This window comes from Sylvia atricapilla, chromosome 17 (assembly GCF_009819655.1).
Source record: "Sylvia atricapilla isolate bSylAtr1 chromosome 17, bSylAtr1.pri, whole genome shotgun sequence".
NCBI lineage: Eukaryota > Metazoa > Chordata > Aves > Passeriformes > Sylviidae > Sylvia > Sylvia atricapilla.
This window is the reverse complement of record NC_089156.1, coordinates 10,841,638-10,855,574: the sequence shown is the minus strand read 5'-3', so window position 1 is coordinate 10,855,574 and position 13,937 is coordinate 10,841,638. Positions and strand designations below refer to the sequence as shown.

Below are 13,937 nucleotides of genomic sequence, written 5' to 3'. Positions count from 1 at the left end.
AAAATTACAAAAGCAGAGTATTTTCCAACCGTCAAAAAAGGAATTCCTATAATGAAAAGAAAGCAGCTGTCCAACATTCCTTTCAAGACTATTTTCAACAAATAGCACTCCAAAAAGAACTAAATTTAATGAGAACACAGGGAGAAAAGCCTCAGCTCACTCTGCTTAACCCTACAGTCATGACAAGAATTTAGGAGTACCAGCGGAACCACAGAATAGTTTAGGTTGGAAAAGACCTCTAAGATAATTAAGTCCAGCTTTTCCTAGTTCTTCAAAACACTTCAAATTAAAAAGATTAATATTTAACTTAGTTATCACCATTAATAGAGTAAATACTGGTGGAAAATGCCTTGCAATGCTAATTGTGCTGAGCACAGAGGTGCTTTGCAAAGCACATATAAACAGTCTCACTAAAAGATAAAGAGTAAATATTCTAAAAGGGGTTTGTAAACAGATAATTGCTAAAAAATCTCACAGGGCCCTATAAGCAGAGACCATCACATGCAACCCCTGTGGCAGTCAGTAATAAGCACCAAGAAAACAAATTCCCATGCCATGAACAAAAGGTAAAATGACCAAAATAAATCAGAAAATCCTTTTCTAAAAAAGCTAAGTGGAAAATATATTGCAAAGACCACCACGATGCAGTAACTTCACCTTCCTGAGAGAAAAACAACCTCAGCACAAGAAGCACTGTTTGAAATCTCTGCCTGAACAGCATTTCTTAAATACCTGTTTCATACTTGTCCAGCTGCTGCTGCCAAGCTTGAAGGAGCTCATGAATCATTCCTCAAATATCTGGACTTTAGAGAAAGTAACTTGGAATTTTGAACCTGGAAAGATTTCCCCTCCAGTCCATGAGTTACTCCAAGACCTCTGACCCTACACAGTTATGAACAAAACTAAAATTACTGCAATCTTAAAACTAAAGCACATAAACATGTTCTCTATGATTCAGATCTAATTCCTACAGCTCCAAAAGTTGTATTTGCAGATTCCTGGGCTGTCATTACACTCCTGTAAAAAGTGAGTGTAGATATTTACAAAAGTACTTAATAGTTTTAGTTGGATTGATAAGCTGTTGAAATTCATACCTGATTTAAAAATACAACCCCATTTCGGCTTTGAACAACATCAATGCCTTCTCCTTGCACTGCTCTTTGCTGCTTGCTGCCTCTTGGAAAATATTTCTTTGTGTGCAAGAATGAGCCAGACCAGAGGCAAACCTGTGGAAGACTCTGAGGGGAGTAATTCATGCACAGCAGGTGCACAAAGTGACCAGACTGGGATATGCCCAGCAGCATCCCTACAGCAACAATTCTGGATGAAGGGGGCACAAGAGAAGCTGAATCCTGGAACAAAAATCTTCCTAATCCTGACTCCCCCTCTGCTGCGTTCTGGGTCTGTTGAAGAAATCCCTTACTGGGCACTCAAAAAGTCTGAATAACCACTGTGCAAAGCAGTGGATTACATTTACAATGAAATATTCCAGAGCACACAGTATTCACTGTAAATGTCTCACTCAGCTTCAAAGCCAGCCCTGTGCAATTACAAGTTGCTAAACCAGAAGGATGGATTTGGAAGCCCTCATGCATTCACTTCACAGAGCTTCTCTGGAGTGAGGCAGCACCTCTTGGTGTTTCTGGCCACTCACTACTTAAATACAATTCTGGAGCAATGAACTCAATCCAGGTCTCTGTGCATTGATCCACTGAAGCCAGACAGTGAAATGGCAAATGAACTTCTCTCTGACCCTCACACTTCTGACTTACTGCAAATTCCATGTGTTTTGTCAGCTCTGATGCATTTATTGAATGGGCAGCAAGTTCAGGCTGAAACACAGCAGAAAGCACCGGAGGCATTTGTTAACAAAGAGAGGCACAAACAGCAAATTATGGTGGGACTGAGGTAAAACCCTCTGCAGAGGCCACTGTTAAACCAAACTGAGCATGGCTCAAGGATTTCACTGCACTGCTCAGCGGTTACACTGTGGAATCAGAGGCCTCTTCAAGTATCAAACACGTTGAAACTGATATAATTTAAGAAAGAATTTGTGTATAAATCCGAAAATAAATAGAATTAAGAATTTAGGATTTCAATACAAGCAGAGTTGGCATTTGGAAGTCAATATTTGATTCAACGCACAGCAATTAGAGAAAGGGAGCTTCTAAAAACACGGCTTCAGTTTCATTTTGTCTTCCAGAAAACATTGATTTTTATGTCAATTAGTCAAGTAATGTTATGAACTGAATATAGCCTTCAGATACATCACTACTAGGGGAAAAGATATTATTTAATTCAATGTTTGCTATGCCAAGTGCCATGAAAACATTTATTTGGGTTACTATGCTCTGCTTAGTGCCAACCTCAAAACCTGAGGGCTGGTCCCTGCCCATCAAACCAATCTTTTGTACCTCACCTTTAAAGGTAGAAAACAATTGCATTTGTAACTCAGCTGATTAGGTAGAAAATAACAAAAGAAATCCAGACCTTTCAGATCTGTTGTTTGCAGGTAGTGGAGCAGGAAATAAAAATTTTGTAAGAAAATAAGCAAGAAGGTCTCATAACTTACACAGGATTCTTATGACATTTGCTTTCCAGCTCAATCCAACATAATCATCATAGGAATTCCAGAAGTAAACCCTTCACAAAGGCAAACACTTCTCCTACAGGGACCTCAAAGCCACAGTTTCTTATATTCCATTTTTAACATAAATATGAATTTTACTAGGGAAAGACTCTTGAAGAAGTGCATCTCTACTTAATTTAAACAGGCATAACTATTAAATTGACAGATAAAAGTCATTCTTGCTCTTCTAAAGTGCCTTCCAGCAGCTACCAGGATAACTCCAGGAAATTACTGCTGCATGCAAGTTTTAGTAGGGCTTTAGTCTAACCCAAACACAGTTTGCTTTTGCTGCCATAATAACACGAGCCCAAAGCCTGCAGGAATTTGGGAAGTTTGCCCACTGGGATGACACAGCTCCTCTGACAGTGGCACTGATGTGATGAACTCAACCTGAAACGAAGAGTGGCAAAAACCAACAGAAAGTGAAACAGAGCTATCCTATCAGTGGCAGAGAAAAACCTTCCAACTGTTTTCCAGGGCACTGGCTTAGGTAAAATTCCTTAGTCTGAGGCAAGCAGAGTGTGATGAGTGAGACAGGAGCACACAAGGATCTCTGGAGCAGTCCTGGGGCTGTAACACCAACACTCTGCCTTGTCATCACTCATCCCACCGTGGAACTGGGCTAAGGACATCCCCAGAAATAGCTCCTGGCTTTTTCACTCCAAAGAGCAAATCCCTGTTTCCTTAAGATCTCAGAGATGCTCCTTCTGTCTTGTACCCTGAGAGGGACTGGGGAAGAATGTCTGGGAATCCCAAAGCCCCACAACACTGTCCCTCGTTAAGGACATGAACCTACAGCTCAAGCAGCAACTTCAGATTTATTTCTGAACTGAATTCAATAGCAGAAGTTGTGTTTCTGTATCACAGACATGGCTGGAACTGTTCTCCACATGAGTTCACAGATCTCAGGGTATTCAGAACCAAAGGCTTCTAGATCACCTTTCAACATCAGCCAGGCCTGCACACAAATCTCTATTTCTCCTTTGATTTTAACCTGCTACCTAATTTCAACTAAATAAAATAAAAGGCAGGAGATCTCTAATAAAAATAAATCCTATTCCTACGAGTTTCACAGAAGCAGGTGAACCAGGAGGAGGGAGACTTGTGTTTAAAGAGTTTTGAGTTTCTCCCAGTATCTTTAGAACAACTGATTTCTGAAACAAACTTGTCATCGATACATTTGATAGCAGCAGTTTATTTGGAGGTAATAAAAAACTTGAATCTAATACAGTTATGAAAGCAACCACTATGGGACCCAAATCCACAGCAAATTGGTTTTAGGGAATTGCTGAGTTTCTAAACAAGATACAAGGATGTTTTTCTGCCTTGGGAAGTGCAGGATACTTGCTGCAAATTGTATAAACAGGATTCTCCCAGCACACGGCAGGGAAAGGGAAAAGGTGGGGTGAATTCCTATAACTCAGAAACTGTACTAAGAAGATGAATCAGATCAAAGATACTAAGAGGCTTAGGAGCTGAAACCATCAGTCAGATATTAGAGCGCTTCTATAAGGAAGGTAATTCATCAAAGCTTCAGCTCTGCTTATGGATTTTAATTCTGCATCAAGGACATTTTAAGTCACCCTGTTTTATCATTCTAGAACTTGCTACACTCATTCAGGTTCCTAAATGTCTCAGGATCCTCAGTAAAGACACACTGAAGCACAGACTGTTGAATATGAAGCACAAATGAGAGGATGTCTACAAAACTATTTTTGGCCAGCAATTTGTGAGTAATTTTTTCTCAGTCTATTGCTATTTCAAACACAGCCTCATCAGTCTTTTTAAAAAGGTTCTGTCTATCTTTAATTAATCAGGAAGAGCTGATAGTTGTTAATATGATGCAAACTCTACCACTTCAAGTTGCCACTGTGCACACATTATAAAAACATTGCTGCTGTGGTCTATTAAAAGATCAGAATGCACATGATCCTCCCTCCCTAGCACATCATTTCCTACAGAAGGAATCAAGGATTGAGGAGTAGAGAAAGTTTCCAACTAAGTAAATAATTGCCACCTCTTCTGGTTAGCCCATTATCATCACTTACTCATTTTCCAACATTTTTTTCTCCAGGAAATTCTTGTCTTTCTCCAAAGAACTCCACTTCAATAAGAAAAAGAACAGTTTGTTTGTCCACAGTGACTTCTGTTGACAATAACGCACTTCAGCCATCCCAGTAAGTGCAATCAGTCAGGATAAAATGATGACTTTGGAGAAGCAGAGTCTCCAGTTTCAGTTATTTGGGATTTACAATTTAAAATTTGAGAAAGAAAATATCATCTCCTGTCAGCCTCAAGCCCCAAAGCATTTAAAGGCACAAAGGCTTCTCCCTAATACAATTACAACCGAAACAGCTGAAACAAAGATGCTGCTTTTTATAGCAAGGATTTAATTTTGATAGACTTGGGTGAAACTGTAACTGTTTCACACTAGGCGAAAATCTCAAGTCAGCTGTCTCTTTTTAGCTCTCCCTGTTCTTGGCCTTTGAAATGAGCACCAGGACTGCTGCAGGGCTGGCAGAGAGCTCAGGACAAGTACAAATTCACAACTTAGATAAATATTGCTGTGGTTGAGTGGATGCTGCTGCCAGGCAGAGCAGCAGAATGAGAGCGTCAAACGAGCTGATCCTATACAACACTGAGTTTGTCTCTCTGCCTTGGTATTTCCCCTCATAATAAGCTAAAAATATAGACAATAAGATTGTAAAGATCAGGGAAAATGAACAGCTTTTAATGGTGGTTCTTCTGGAAACAGTGAAGATGTGTCTTATAAATGAAAAGAATGCATGACACTATTCTTCTGAGGTTGTACAAATAATTTCTGAGGTGTTCCAAGTGGAAAAACTTCAGTGGGTGTTAAAGCACAAACTTGCACTGCCTGTCCTTAGATGCATCTCCTGAATCCTTCACAGCCTTTTGGGGGCCAGGAGCCAGCACCAGATCTGTGGGTATTTCTGAGGGTCAGTCAGAGTGCAGCTTCACTCTGCAAAAACAAATGGATGTGGAGGACAGAGACCTGCACAAGCAGGAGGTGTTTAAATCACCGGGGAGCTGCTGACAGAGTTCTGCTGGTCAAAACCAAGGAAATGGTTGCTCCAGCAGAAACTGGCATGAGGCTGAGGGCAGCTGAGATTACAGCTAATGCAGTATATAATTGCCTTTCATGAAATAACAAAACACCAGCCATCTGAGGCATTTCCAAACATGCTGCTCCAATAAGGATTCCAGTGAGTTACTCTTTATATGTGCCAGCAGAGCCAGTAGTCCCCAAGGAATGCCAAAGGATTAAACAAGAGCTGCATTCATTCATGGTTGTCATGTTCAAACATTAGAAAACTTGCATTCAACATACAGAGCTAACATTTGACCCGAGTGTTTTAGAAAGAGAAAGAAAAGCAGCTCTGAAAAATCATATTGGCAAGGCAGAGCTCTCTATTTCTTTTTAAGGAGGATCTATTTTGATATATTCTCAAGTCCCTCCGAAGAAAAACTTTAACCAGGCTAAAAGGATAAAGGGAGGAACACTAAAGGAATTATGCAATCTGCCCAAGCTGAGTAAATAAAGGCTGCCTTGGGTATCCACACTCAGAAGATGGCAAACAGACACAACCTGAAAGTCAGACAGGAAATCTTCAGGAGCTCTAGGAAATCGTAGCAGCCAGCAGAGAGATGACTGCTCCTTCCTACAGTGTAATCACAGGAGGAAAGAGGCTGCTCTTCCCTAGAGAATGCATCTGGGATGAGCATACAAGACAGCTGGTGTTCTGCCCTCCCTAGAAAGCTAAGATCTTCTCTTTAAGGGAAACCATACAAATTATGTAAAACTCTTTTTTTGCCAAATAAAGTCTCCCTCTTGATCCCTGAAGATACGGACATTTAAGGTCACATTTCCAAGCTCTTCTGCTTCAGACAACTCATCCCTCTCCCTTCAGCACACAGAAAGCTTTAGTGTGCTGTAGCACAGACAGAAAATCTCCCAGCACATACACAACGACTGGGCAGGAAAAGAATCCTGGAATCTTGTCATTTTACAGCAAGGACCAACAATCCTCAACGTGTAAAAGATGAACAGTTAAACTTTCCTTAGAATAAGAAATGTTGCTGTGGGTGGAGGGGAGGTGTTTACTTTTCCTCCACAGTATCTACTTTGCAATCTTCCTACTCTTGCAGCAGGTGCACAAGGACACACTTCAGGAAAACCACTCTCTGCCATTGCTAGTTCCAAATTTACATTGCATTCAGAGTGCAGATTTCTGTTCTTTCAATAAAATACTTTGCAAAGCAGCCGGCATCAAGGCACTTCCTCTTTTGTACCTCTTTTTCTTTCTTCTTCCTACGTGTCAACACAAGCATCACATGTTTGAAAATCCTTCTGCTCAAAGATCTCAAAGCAACCTGTGAACTTCTATAAAACCCTGCCCATTCAGCACAGTGGGTAAGTGAAGGGGTGGAGAGGAACAACTCCTCATTTCACAGTCGTATTTTTATACATCAACAAATACAATCACAGAGTAAATTTTCCTCCCCACGCTCTATTTCGGAAAATTTCTTTGGTGTTGCCTTTTGTTTGTTTATATTTTGAAAGAGAAAAAAAAATAATTAAAATATTTAAAGCGCAGAATCAAGAACCGAGATGAAAGGGAAAAGTAACTCCTGATTCTTTATGCGGCAGGAGCCGCATTAGCCCGTGAGTAACTGCAGCAATTACCTTGTGCCCCATGACAGCTCTGGCACAGCGAAGGGAGCGCTGATGGCCGGAGGTTCAGCACGGGAGCGGGGACAGGAGCAGCGCCTGGGAAACCTGCGGCTCTGACACTGCCCAGAACATGGCAGCGAACTCCCCCGAGCCACCTGAGGGGATGCCGGAGCAGCTCACCTGGAAACCGGCGGCTTTTAGACCAACGCGAGGGTGGGGAGAGGCCATAAAAAAGATCCCCAAATGCCGAGGTAGACTGTTAGTAAAATATCCCTATGTAAATGCAGGATGCTGGGAATTGCAGGTCAGCACTTACCAAGGAATATAAGGAACACCCAAACCTCTTCCCTCAGAATCAGCCGCTCAAGCCACCACTAACCCAGCGCCGCAGCTTCCCAGGGCGAGACTCGAGCACAGGCTGCGATCCGCCCGTCGTGTGGCCGCTCCGGACACACACCCCTCGGGCTGAGGGAGACGAGAGCTCCCTGCCGCTGCTCCGTGTCCTCAGCACGCCGTCCCGCCGGGGCTGGGCCGGGCCCCACCGGAGCGGCCGCTGCGGGCGGCGCAGGCAGCACGTGTGGCGGCCGCTAACAGCCCTCAGCGCCGGGGCCCGGCCCGCCGCCGCCCCTCACGGCCCCTGGGCGCCGAGCCCCGAGCCCTCAGACCCGCCCAGCGCGGCGCCCGGACGGGAAGCGCGGAGGCCCCGAGGCGGGAGGCGGCGGCCGCGGTTCCCCTCGCCCTCAGGCGCCGCCGTGACCCCGCGCGTTCCTCAGGGCGGCCCCCTCCAGCCCCGCCGCCTCACCGGCCCCGCCGCCTCACCGGCCCCGCCGCCAGCGCAGCTCCCGCCGCCTCCTCCTCCTCCTCCTCCTCCTCCTCCGGCTGCCGCTCCCGCTCCCGTCCCCGCTCCCGCTCGCCCTCTGCAGCGGCGCCGCCCCGGCTCGCAGGAGGCGGAACGGGGCGGGCACAACGTCCGCGCCCGCCGGGGCGGGGACTGCAGCAGCGGCGGCGGCGGCGGCACCGGCGGGGCCCCCAGCTCCCCGCGCCCCCTCCTCTCCCTTTGTCCGCCCCCCGCTTTGTTCGCCCCGCGGCAGCCGCAGGGAGCGGCAGGGAGCGGCTGAGCCCCGCTTCGGGGGGTCCCCGGTGGTCCCGGAGCCGCCGCTGCGGCACAGCGCGGCGCTGGGTGGGAGGGGGAGAGGGTGGGCACACACGGGGAGGTGTGAAGCACATCGCTCCGGTGGGTGAATAACTTCGCTGTCTCCGCTGCTTCGCTCCATTTTCCTTTTGTCCTGATGCCCAGAAATTGATCATGCAGAAATTTTATCATCCCGAAGTACTGAATGTTTTATTTTCATTGTGGTTGTGAAGCAACACATTGGAAGCTGGCGTTATCCCACTGCTAAAGTTTAAACAGCTGGAGTGGCAGCTCCAACGCCATCATCAACAATTTAATAGCGATTTTCAAGGCGGAATCAAACAGCTCTGCTCCACTTCTTCCCCTCTTATAAAGAGGCAGCAGAGCCCAGCCAGAGCTGGCCCATCACCGCTGAATTCCTCACAAAGCAAACCTCAGTTTGCAGTCTCAGAGCTTGTTTGGTTTCTGCATGATGCCATTCGAACAAAAGGGTGATGAGAAAGCAGTTCTATTGCTGGGGACTGATTGCAATTTGTGTTTCATTTTGGTTTCGTTCTTTGGCATTAATCCAGCACGGTAAAGCACAAAATGGCGTGATGCGCTTCCCCAAATAATAGGTTTCAACTACATCAGCATTTAGCAATGTTTGTTGGAATTTTAGTTCCTAAACGTTAAACAGAATCTCTTGCCATGGCCATTATATAGTGAAACAGATACTTGAATCCACGTACAGCCACCCCTCTTTCTCCCTACAAAATTTGATAAAAGTTTCGCTGAATAAGGACTTCAGGACTTAATCATTGGGTTGCATTTAGAAGTGCAGAGCCAGCAAGGGATCACTTGAAAAAAAAATGACCCCACAGCCCCTAGCTATGAAAATAATCCCCAACACAAAAATTGCAATAAGGGTAGAGACTGGAGAGTTGTACCAACTTTACAGAACACTTGCCTAAAATATCTGCTGGCTTCAGAGCAGCAGTGGTGAACCTTTGTGCTTCTTTCTGGTGGTGCAGATTTGAACTTTCTGTATTGATCTGATGCTAACGTAGAATGGGTTTTGCTCTAAGTGTATCTATCATTCTCCATCATTAATTTGATGTTTTGTCTCTCAGTTCATTTGCCACCATGTAACTCCATCTCAAATGCTTGCAGTTCAGTGCACAGCATTACAATTGTATAAGCAGTATCAGACTGATGCATCTAGGACAGAGCACAGCAACAAGACAGCTTAAAGATGAAAACTAGAAGTTTGGAAAAAATAGAACTTTGTGCTGTTATGGTAGAATTTGCCATCACGTGGAAGCAGGGGAAATAATGGATAAAATACGGTTTAAATGTAAAGTTTGCTTCACTCCCTTGCAAGTCTACAGTAAAAATGTCCTGGACTAAGGCAAGGATGTCACATGGATCGAGGGAATGTGCCACTGTTTTTTCCAGTCATTTCCTACTGAACAGACTCAGCTTCAAGATCCTGTAGGAAAAAAAAGACAGTTTGTTATCCATTCTTCGGCCAGAATCAACTTCATTCCATCAAAATGTAGCTTTGCAGCAACTGTAACTTCAGTTCATCCCAGCTGGAATTCCAACCTCTGTGTAACTGTCTGCACCATTAGGGCACAGCCAATTTGTAGGAATCATTGTAATCAAAGATCCTGGTATTACAAACCACACTCCTATAGAGGATTAGATACGATTGAAAGCCAGAATGTCTTTGATTCCAGTCCTAGTGGCTCTGTTTTCTGATCTGCATGATCAGATCAGTCAACAAATAATATATAGGCATTTTCATAACTCCATGAGAACAGGAATTGCTGGATGCTCCAGGGAAATTCAGGATGCCAACATAACTACTGGCATCCTGGCCACAAGGCTCCCCGTAAAATTAAAATTGTTCTCAATAATGTGGGAACACCAGTTGCAGTTGTTTCTGCCCTTTTTCAGATCTGTGAAGGGTGCAAGGCTGTTGAAGCTTTCTAAAGAGCTAAAACGTTGTCCTTTAAGAACTGAGTGTAAGATTTCCTGACTGAAGAAATCCATTTTTCTATTCAATGGGATGTATTCACCCAAGTATGAGAATTTTGAGTAAAGATTTTTTTTTTCCCATCTGAATGATCTCTTCAACATGCACATCTGGCAATCCCTAAACGGAACCGAGGGTGACATCTGTTACAGAAAAGGCAGCTAATTGCCTTTTTTTTTAATCTCAGAAGTACTGCTTCAAAAATTCCAGCACTTGCACTACTATTTTCTGTAGTTTCTTTTCTGTAAAGGCTGCAAGAAGTCTTTTCACTGCTAATGTACTTACTGGTTCCCTTCCCCAGATCAACCAGACTACTCTGCAGCAATAAAAGGAAAAGCTCTCCAAAAACCTATTTTCTTTGGTGAGCTACTCAAGACAAGCTTTCATGCAATTTTACATTGTTTGTTCTACCTAACATAGGTAAAACAACAGAGAACAGTATTTGAACAAATTAAAAAAGAATCCTTTCTGCATTCTGGTTTAAACAAGATATTTAAATTAACAATACTGTTCCTCTTGATGAGTATTTCATTTCCCTGATAACTGAGAAGCCAGTCTATTAATAAAGATGCAAATCATTCTAGCACTTATGTAAATACCAATAAAAGCTGGATTCTCACCTACAGCGAAGCAAAACAGAAGGGTTTTGTTCCTGTCGAGTGCTGAATTCTAAAGAATGGATAAATAAATGTTCCTTCAGTCATGGGTGACAACTAGACACATATTGCAAAAAACCTTATATAACATCTCTGTTGCTGTAGTTGTCTGAAGTCTAGGAAGTGCCCAATAGTCACACAGTAATTACCACGTTATTAAATCCATCCTGTTTTCAAGCTACTCCAGGAATCACGACCAATTCCTCCCTGTGACACATCCCCTCCCACTCCCCAAATTGTGGCAATGACTCTGCACTGTATTCTTGGGAACAGCCTCAATCTTCAGTGGCATTCCCTTCCCAGGGGCAGCACAGCCATGGCACAGCACGGAGGTGCTACGGGGGTTCCATGGCAACTGAAGCACTTTAATTATATTGGAGCTTTTTCCTCCTCTTCATTTTTCCTTTTTTTTTTTTTTTTTTTCCTTCCCAGCTATGCTGCCTCACAGAGCTTGCAGTGAAATAATTATTTTTAGCAGCTACCATGTCTTTCAGATATCTTCTAGAAGCTCAGCTATTCCTCCTTTCTTGACGTTTTGAGCGCTGTGAATTGGGTTAAAAAAATTGAGTCAGAATTTTGGACCTTTTTAAGACACAACTTCCCACCTGACTGATACCCAGAATATTTTGCAGAGATTTGATTTTTTAGACGTGCATGAGCATTTTGAAATATTTTTAGAGTTCCAAGTGCTGTAAATAAACACGAGGACTATGCCAACAGGAATCTGTGGGAAAATCTGAGTGATGCCTGCTCATGCTATACCCACCTCATCACAGATTTTATTACTCATTCGTTTTAGTAAGCTCTAATCTAGGTTATTATGCCACACCCATCACCATGGGAATGGCACTTAAAAGGACCCAAAATACTTTGCTATTCAGCTTTTCCTTGGGACTTAAAGAGTGCGATCTAATTGCACTTTCAATATACAAAACCCATTCGAGTAGTTACAGCTGACAGATTAAAAACCTCACTAATTACAAGCATCTTCAGTGCAACAATATGTAGCACTTGATAGAACAGTGAATTATAGATAAATTGCTAAGAGATGCAAATGAATGAATTCCTCATCATGAGAGAAGCAGCAGAGATAACTCCCCATCCCTAATTAACTGTGTGTCTTACAGCACACAGTTAATTTACAGAGGTAAATGCAGAAGTTTTACTTACTGGTTCAGTTTTCTCACAGCACTATCCATGCTGACTGGCACCTCCAAAGAAAGGACAATTCCAAAGAGAAAATTTAGAAGAATTTAAAAGATACCTCTGAGTGCTCTCAGAATTTTGTATGATTATCCTTATTTGAAATTAAATTACTAAAATTAAACCCAGAAATTAAACAGTCCCTGCCTGCTTTTCTGAGATCAAAACATACCACAAAAATATTTTAAGAAAAAAAATGCATTACAGAAACATTTATAACACTGCAGTTTGAAAAACAAAAGAATAACAAATTACTTTAGTCACAACTGTTTTGCTCATCTGTTGTGACCAATTAATTTTGTGGAAGGGTGATTGAGGATGGACTATATAGAGCACTAAAAGGTTCTAAGCACATAAAGATGATTTTTATCTTGTATACTCTTCAGCCTTGCTCACAGAAACCACAAGCACTCCTTTAGTTTAGGCTGCATGTGCTCCTCAAGCAGCAGCATTTCCTAAGAGCCATTAAAACCAGATCTTTTAAGGTGTGGCGAGAGAATTTCGTGTTTCAAACATGAGCAGCACAACACACCCAAAAGGTGTGCACAGGCAATCATCACCTCCTGCCCTGCATCCCTTTATCATCCACGTGGCAGTGATGCAGCCCACAAAGGCTCCTGTAAACTGTCATTACTGGCTTTTAACTCCATGGAAGGAGAAGGAAAAAGTGCCAGACCTCCACATGCTTCCCAACAGAGCTTTCTTTATATGTGTGTAGGAGATGGTAACAACACATTATTTTGTTGTCCACTCCTGTTATAAAAATACTATTTCTCCTATAAACTAAGAAGAAAAAAAGCCATTCATTTTAGAACATATGATGAACATTTTACCTTGACTCGCTTTCCAAGTGCAACCAAATAAACTGAACTGGTAAATGCTGTAAAAAGATTTTTCAGCCACTCAGAATTCGCACAAAAAGGGGCTTTGGTTTTGCCTTCCTGTAAAGTTTAGGGAGAAAAAAGAAAGAGAAATAAATAAAGGCTTTAATTGCAAAACCCCTGGGATTCTCATAGATATTGAAATGCAGAGTACCAGTATCATGTATCTTAAAGATCTTTGGGCAATATGCACTAACTGCAAAGCTGAGAATTTAAAAGAATTAAGTTCACTCTCTAACATTATCTTATGGACATTCCTCTTCAAAAGTTTTTTGTTAGATACTTGAAAATGCTTTTGTTTACTCTGCTTCACACTTGACTGGAGAGACTTCTCCTGCATCTCTGGAAGGACAAATGCTTTACCAGCTCCAAGGAATACCTTTCATCAGTCTAGTGCTCCCTCTCTTGGCAGCTGAACAATGTACAGTCACTTCAGCCACAGGTCTCTCCCGAGACAAGGAGGAGAAAAAAAGTGTAAGAATAATTAATCAGCAGGATTATGACATTTCTAAGCACTCAGAAGCAGGCAGCTCTTCAGATTATGAAAACTGAATGGTATGGCAAGGTTCTGTTTAAGTAGCTAAGAATTTTAACAGTTTCTTGATTAAGAAAACCTGAACCCAACAGTTGTGGCCCTTCCTAAAATATTTCACTATACTCACTCTCATTTTGCTCAGCTTGTTTTCCCAATTTTCTTCAGCAGCTGATTTTCAAAAACCA

At 42.8% G+C, this 13,937-nt stretch overlaps 1 protein-coding gene across 4 annotated transcripts in view; it reads right to left on the bottom strand.

The window, feature by feature from the left end:
• The window catches only part of CLIP1 (CAP-Gly domain containing linker protein 1), a 61,213-nt gene extending 53,018 nt beyond the window's left edge, over nt 1–8,195 (bottom strand). For all 4 annotated transcript variants that reach the window (XM_066331664.1, XM_066331660.1, XM_066331662.1 and 1 more), the window contains exon 1: nt 8,145–8,195. The gene's annotated coding sequence lies outside the window, so the exon portion shown is untranslated. The remainder of the gene's footprint in view (nt 1–8,144) is intronic.
• Nucleotides 8,196–13,937: the final 5,742 nt, after the last annotated feature.